Raw genomic sequence first — 7,085 nt, 5'->3', positions numbered from 1 at the left:
GTTCTGGGCGTTGAGCGGCCCTAGTAGTGACTTGATCGAGTGAGGCCTGGTTGCTTAATGTGTGAGCGCACTGGACGGGGAGACGAGCAGGCGGGCTCAAATGTCGTGCACAAGTGGGCACGCGACAGTTGCTAGCAACCATTGTACAAGACACGTAGGTAGCCGGGTGCTAGGGCGCCTAGGTGCTGGATGACCTTGCGCGTGGGCATAGGTTGGCTTGACGCTAGGGCGTGGGGAAGCCTGGGCTAGGGTGCTGGTTAGCCTTGCGCCTAAGTGTTGGGTTGCCAGGCACTTGAGCATGAGGCGGCTTGGCGCGTAAGCGCTGGGCGGCCTTTTGCTAGACGCTCAGTGGCCTAGCGCGCGGGCACGGGGTGGCTTGGGGCCTGGGAGCAAGGAGGCCTCGTGCATGGGCGCGGAGCAGCCTAGCGCCTAGGCGCGGGGTTACCTTGCGCCTTGGTGTGGGGTGGCCTCATTCGCAGGCACGGGGCGGCCTGATGCCTGGGCGCGGGGTTGCCTTGTGCCATGGCCCAGGGTGGCCTAGGGGTAGGGCTGGGCGGCCTAACGCGCAAGTGCAGGGTGGCCTTACACCGGGGTGTTGGGCGGCCTGGCGTTGAGGCATGATGTGGCCTAGCGCGTGAGCGCTGGGCGGTCTCACGCTGGTGCATTTGGCGGCCTGGTGCTTCGAGCGCCAGATAGTTTAGAAGAGAGAAGAGAGAGGTGAAAAAGAAATAGGGAGAAAGGAACGATGATGGTCGACGACACGAGGCGTCGACAACGGCGGTGACGAAGACGGCGTAGATGATGAGAGGAAGGGATAAGGAGGCTAAGGCAAGTCCTCCAAGAAGAGTTAACAAAAACTCAATTCCTTAATTATGACTTGCCTAACTATTTCCTGAGACAGTGGCCTATACATATAGGCCTTGGACGAAAGATGCGCGACGTGACGAGTGATAAGCCTAAAAATGCACATAATTTTATCGTTGACTTGACGTTTCGACTTATACAATAAAATTTATAATTTCCCTTAATCACTAAATATAGAGAATATAGAGCAAGCAAGGGGTTGAACCACAGGGAGGCAAAAAATAACAATTTCTATCCAATTTCAATGAATTAATTCAAAGATGAATTATATTGCAATTAACAGTCTTAATTATGCTTAATAATATTCTTTAACTAATCAAAATTAAGTAAGACTTAAATATTTCAGTCAGAAAATTCAAGATAGGAATATTTTAATTTTATGATCAGATTAATTCAGATTATTAATTTCGCAATTATTATAAAATTTTAAATCAATTTTTATGAATTAAAATTGGGAATTAAATAATCAAGAAAGGGATTTTTAAATTGGTATTCAAGATGGATGAATTTTCAATTCAAATTGTATTTTTAGGTTTTTTATATATTGAATTAAATTCCTAAACAATAAAAATCGAAATCTAGGGAGAGAAACTAGACAAATTAACCCAGAGAGAGAAAGTGAAGAACATGGGGAAAAGATGAAATCTGACCCTAAATTAAAAATCTAATGATGCAGAAATGTTCTAAATTGATTTAGCATTAAGGATAAAAAATCAGATCTTGAATCAGAATCAAAATGAAGTGCTAATTTCATTCAAAACAAACTTCTAGGGCATGTACATTTTGCCCATGCCTTGGCGTTTTAGAATCGTTCATGAAGATGATTGAAGTACAAATCAGAGACTTACAAATTTGAGTGCAGAAGCAATATCTGTCAACTTCAAGAGCCCCTCCCGTGTCCTTCCTGGCCAAATGCTTGGAGAGAGCCTCCAAAGTGTTTTTTGCCCTTTTCCAGACCTCTATTTAAAGATCCAACTGTTTGGATTGTAGAGGGAGAAAAGACGAACCTACCCTCAAAATTTCAGCTCAATCGGATGTCTAGATCTCAAGATATCAAGGTTTTCGTGAGGAAAAATGCGGGCCGTTGGATCTCTTTTATCTTCTCCAAAAATAGATTTTCTTCTATTGGCCGCCATTGATTTTCTCGTTTTCCCCATCCTTCGATCATGTGTCGACATGTCATTGTCCGCGTCGGTCGCCCGCAATGATTGGAAATTAATCATTCTCCTTAAACGGCTATGAAGACGCCACGTTACCTTGAAAGCTTAAAAAAAATACAAAAAGACAAAAGCCACTTTCCATTTTGTTAGAATTTTAATAATGTAGTCGATAGGCGCAATTTTAGACCCGTCCTAAACTAAAAAAAAGGCGGTGAGCACACCGTTCTAGTTTTTTGTATTGTTGCCGTGTGTAGGCAGAAAATCGACGTCGTAAAGTGTTGATTCCAAGACTGTCGGTTGCCGCGTGCGTTAAATGCACGCGGCAACGCGATGCCGCATGCACGTTGCACACGTGCATGTCGGTGGGCGTATAAAAAATAATAATCTCTCTCTCTCACTCTCTTATTATTTAGTAATAATTATCCACTCATTCACCCGACTTTCAGGCGAATGACGTGGATGCCCTTTAATATATATAAATACATTATAAAATGCCAAATAAATTAAATATGTATTATTGAAATATATAAAAATCATTTAATGGCTATATAATGGTCAAACAATTATATAAAAATATGGAAAAGTTCTAGAAAACTCATGAAAACACTTACCAACATTTAGCCAAGTATTTAAAGCCCTGTAAAAAATATTTATTCACTGAAATGAGGTTAAATTCCATGTAAAAAATGATAACAAATCAGAAATAATAGTAAAATAAAAGTGTAAGTGATTTATCTTTATTTTAATATGATAACATGCAAATATAGTCATTGAAACACATAAATATAATGTAAAATTCATTAATTAATCATGTTAATTTGCAAGTTATCAACGAGTGACGTGGTTTTGTGTCACGTCAAGGGGCAGTCCTGGATTTGCCTTTAGCGACATGTCAGGATGCGTGAAGGGGCATGCGTGTGCGGAGATGGCCTGATGTTGGCGTGTTGACTTGATCTGGTGACGATGGCGGCATGTCTTCAGCGGTTGTGTTGACTTCAGATGATGGTGGTGACGCGTCCACTGTTGATGCATTGACGTCATCGCCACCAATTCCCCCGTGGTGCAAAGAACTCGACTCCGTTGAGTAGGCATCAAAAGACTCTAGCAGGGTCACCAAATCAGGGCGCAGGCAAACCAGGCCCTCTTCTATGATCCACATGTCGTCCATCAACGATTCGCCCTCCCAACAAACAAGAAACTCTTCACTGTCCCACCTTTGGTGAAGGTGATTACTTCGTCCAGTATAGCCTCGACGTTTTCTTGCCAATCAAAAGGCAGTGAGGGAGGGGTGGATAAGTCAAACTCACTCACCAGGAAGTCTGAGGGCAGAAAAGGGTCATTAGATGAGAGAGGTGGGGCTTTAAATGCGACTAAATCTGAGATATTGAAAGTGGTGCTTATCCCCCACATGGAGGGTATGTCGACGACATAGGCATTTTCCCCTACTCGTTTGAGGATTGGGAACGACCCGGCACTACGAGCATGAAGCTTAGTAGCCCGTTTGGAAGAGAATCTCTATGGTCTGACCCTCACCATCACCATGTCACCTTCTTTTAATTCACAAAAATGACGGTGTAAATCTGTGGCCTCTTTAGATGCAGTGTTGCTACTCATGATGCGTTTATGAATATCCTCATGCAAACTTCTACTATGACTTGCAATTTCATGATCATCATTTGAGACTCTAGCATGTGGTAACATGGGTATGAGATCGATGGGCTTACGAGGTAGATGACCATGCACGATTTCAAAGGGACTCAAGCCTGTAGTGCGTTTGACTGACGCATTATAGGCAAACTCGGCATGCAGAATGACCGAATCCTAAGACTTAAGGTTATCCCCAACCAACGACCGTAATAGATTGCCAAGGTTTCCATTAACGACCTCAGTCTGTCCATCAGTCTGGGGATGAAAATCCGTGGAAAACTTAAGCTTTGCTCCCAAGAGATGCCACATGGTTTCCCAAACGTAGCGAGTAAATCTGACATCTCTATCCGATACTATAGTTTTTTGGAAGCCCATGGAGACGTACAACTTCATTGAAATAAAGCTGAGCGACATGAGAGGCATCGGAAGTTTAAAGCAAGGAATGACATGGGCCATCTTTGAAAAATGATCTAAAACCACCATGATAGAATCATAGCATTTGATCTTTCTCTGAAGCCCTAGCACAAAGTCGATGCTCACATCATCCCAAGGTTTTTGAGGGACCGGTAGAGGGGTATGAAGGCCAGCGTTCTGCTTAACCTTCTTGGCGAAAGCACATACACGACATTGGGAGATGATATTAGCTAGGTCGCGCTTGAGGGATGGCCAAAAGAACCTATGCGCTACCATGGCAAAGGTTTTAACTCTCCCATACAAGGAAATCCCTAAGGGAAGACTGTGGAATGCATAGGCGGCGGTCATAAAAAAAATCCATTTTCTAAGATATACTCTTGGGTTTTAGGATTTGGGTAATTGCTTATGGACTGGAAAATGGGAGAAAAGTCGGGGCAATTTGGGTATAGATCCGTCATCTGTTCAAATCTGATCACTTCTGCCTTCATTATGTTCAAGAGGTTGACACGTCTACTAAGGGCATCGGCCACTCAGTTCTCGACTCCCCTCTTATGTTTAAGGACGAAGGTATATGACTGGATGAATTCTACCCATTCAACATGTCTAGAATTTAATTTCTACTAAGAATGGAGATAGTTCAAAGCTTCATGATCGGAGTAGAGAACGAATTCCTTAGAGAACAAGTAATGACCCCAATGACGTAAGGATTAGACAATAGCATAAAACTCTTTGTCATAGGTGGAATATTTGAGCTTGGCGTCGTTCAACGTTTCACTAAAGAAAGCTATGGGATCATTCTCTTGACTCAGTACTCCGCCAGTTCCTAATCCATATGCATCACAGGTGACCTCAAACTCTTTATCGAAATCGGGTAAACGGAGGATGGGGGCTTGTGTCATCTTATGCTTAATTTCATCAAAGGATTTTTACGCTAAATCAGTCCATTTGAAGTGATTCCCTTTAGGCACTCGGTCATGGGCGCCATAATAGTACTAAAATTAGAAATGAATCGTCTATAGAAAGTGCTAAACCATGTAAGCTACGGACATCATAGACGTTTCTTGGGCTGGGCCATTAGGTTTTGGCATCTTTTTTGGTCGGGCTGATAGAAACTCTTTGTGCTGATAGGATAAAACCTAGGAATGAGACATGATCGACAAGAAGCGAACACTTTTTCGGATGTGCATATAATTGTTCCATTTTCAGGACTTCACACACTAGACGTAGGTGTTGGACATGGTCTTGTTTGGACTTGCTGTAAATGAGGATATCATCAAAATAAACCATGACAAAGTTTCTTATGAATGGTCTAAGAATATGATTCATCGAACGCTGGAAGGTACTAGGTACATTTGACAAACCAAAACATATAACTTTCCATTCACATAATCCATCCTTGATCTTAAACACGGTTTTCCACTCATCACCAAGACAGATTCGGACTTCATGGTAGCCACTATTGAGATCTATTTTTGAGAAAATCCTTGATCCAGCCATTATATTGATAAGCCTAAAAATGGTGTTAAAATATGTCGTTGTTTGGGCTTTTAGACTTATGCAATAAAATTTATAATTTCCCTTAATCACTAAATATGAGTATAGATAAAGTAAGGGGTCGAACCACAGGGAGGCAACAAATGAGAATTTTTATCCAATTTCAATGAATTAATTCAAAGATGATTTAATTTTGCAATTAATAAATCTTAATTATCCTTAATAATAATCTTAAATTAATCAAAATTAAGTAAAACTTAATTTTGATTTTTTTATATTTCGGTCAGAAAATTCAAGATATGAATATTTTAATTTTAATCTCAGATTAATTCAGATTATAATTTCCCAATTATTAAAAAATTTTCAAAAAATTTTTATGAATTAAAATTGGGAATTAAATAATCAAGAAAGGGATTTTTAATTTGGACTTCAAGATGGATGAATTTTCGATTCAAATTTTATTTTTAGGTTTTTTATATATTAAATTATTCCTAAACAATAAAAATCGAAATCTAGAGAGAGAAAAAAAAATTAACCTAGAGAGAGAAAGTGAAGAAACTGGGGAAAAAATAAAATCCAACCCTAAATCAAAAGTCTAATGAAGAAGAAATGTTTTAAATTGATGTAGAATTAAGGATCAAAAACCAGATCTTGAATCAGAATCAAACAACGTGCTAATTTCATTCGAAACAGACTTCTAGGGCATGTAAATTTCGCCCATGCCTCGGCGTTTTAGAATCGTTCAAGAAGATGATTGAAATACAAATCAGAAACTTACAGTTTTGAGTGCAGAAGCAAGATCTGACGAGTTCAAGAACCCCTCCTGTGTCCTTCCTGGCCAATTGCTTGGGGGAGAGCATCCAAAAGTGATTTTCGCCCTTTTCTAGACCTCCATTTAAAGATCCAACCATCTGGATAGTACGAACCTACCCTCAAAATTTCAGCCCAATCCGACATCTAGATCACAAGATAGCAAGGTTTTAGTGAGGATAAATCTGGACCATTGGATCGATTTATTTTCTAAAAAAAATGATTTTTCCTGATTGGTTGAGCTTATTTCTCATTTTCCGCCTTATGGGATCACGTGTCGGCCTTCGTTGTTCACGTCGGCCGCCCACAATGATTGGAGAACAATCATTGTCCATGTCGCCCTGAAATAATAAAAAAACAAAAGTCTCTCTCTCTCTCTCTCTCTTTTATATATTTTAAATCATAAGCCGCTTATTTTGACTATTCTTCTCTCTCTCTTCTCTCATTTATATATTTTAAATCATATGCCGCTTATTTTGACTATTCTTCTCTCTCTCTTCTCTCTTTTATATATTTTAAATCATAAGCCGCTTATTTTGACTATTCTTCTCTCTCTCTTCTCTCATTTATATATTTTAAATCATATGCCGCTTATTTTGACTATTCTTCTCTCTCTCTTCTCTCTTTTATATTTATATAATAATTATCCACTCCTTCGCTCGAATTTCAAGCGAATGACGTAGATGCCCCTATTAT

The 7,085-nt window shown here is 40.2% G+C and overlaps 1 long non-coding RNA gene across 1 annotated transcript; it reads right to left on the bottom strand.

The window, feature by feature from the left end:
- Positions 1–1,613: 1,613 nt before the first annotated feature.
- Positions 1,614–6,505, bottom strand: LOC144709653 (uncharacterized). The gene is made up of 3 exons (XR_013583076.1): positions 6,358–6,505; positions 2,636–2,661; positions 1,614–2,128 (listed from the first exon to the last, which is right to left on the bottom strand). It is a non-coding gene; the product is annotated as an uncharacterized LOC144709653 (long non-coding RNA).
- Between the last annotated feature and the right edge of the window lie 580 nt (positions 6,506–7,085).

Source organism: Wolffia australiana, chromosome 11 (assembly GCF_029677425.1).
Source record: "Wolffia australiana isolate 7733 chromosome 11, ASM2967742v1".
Lineage (NCBI taxonomy): Eukaryota > Viridiplantae > Streptophyta > Magnoliopsida > Alismatales > Araceae > Wolffia > Wolffia australiana.
Note: the sequence above shows the minus strand (reverse complement) of the source record. Positions and strands in the feature narration are given on the sequence as shown.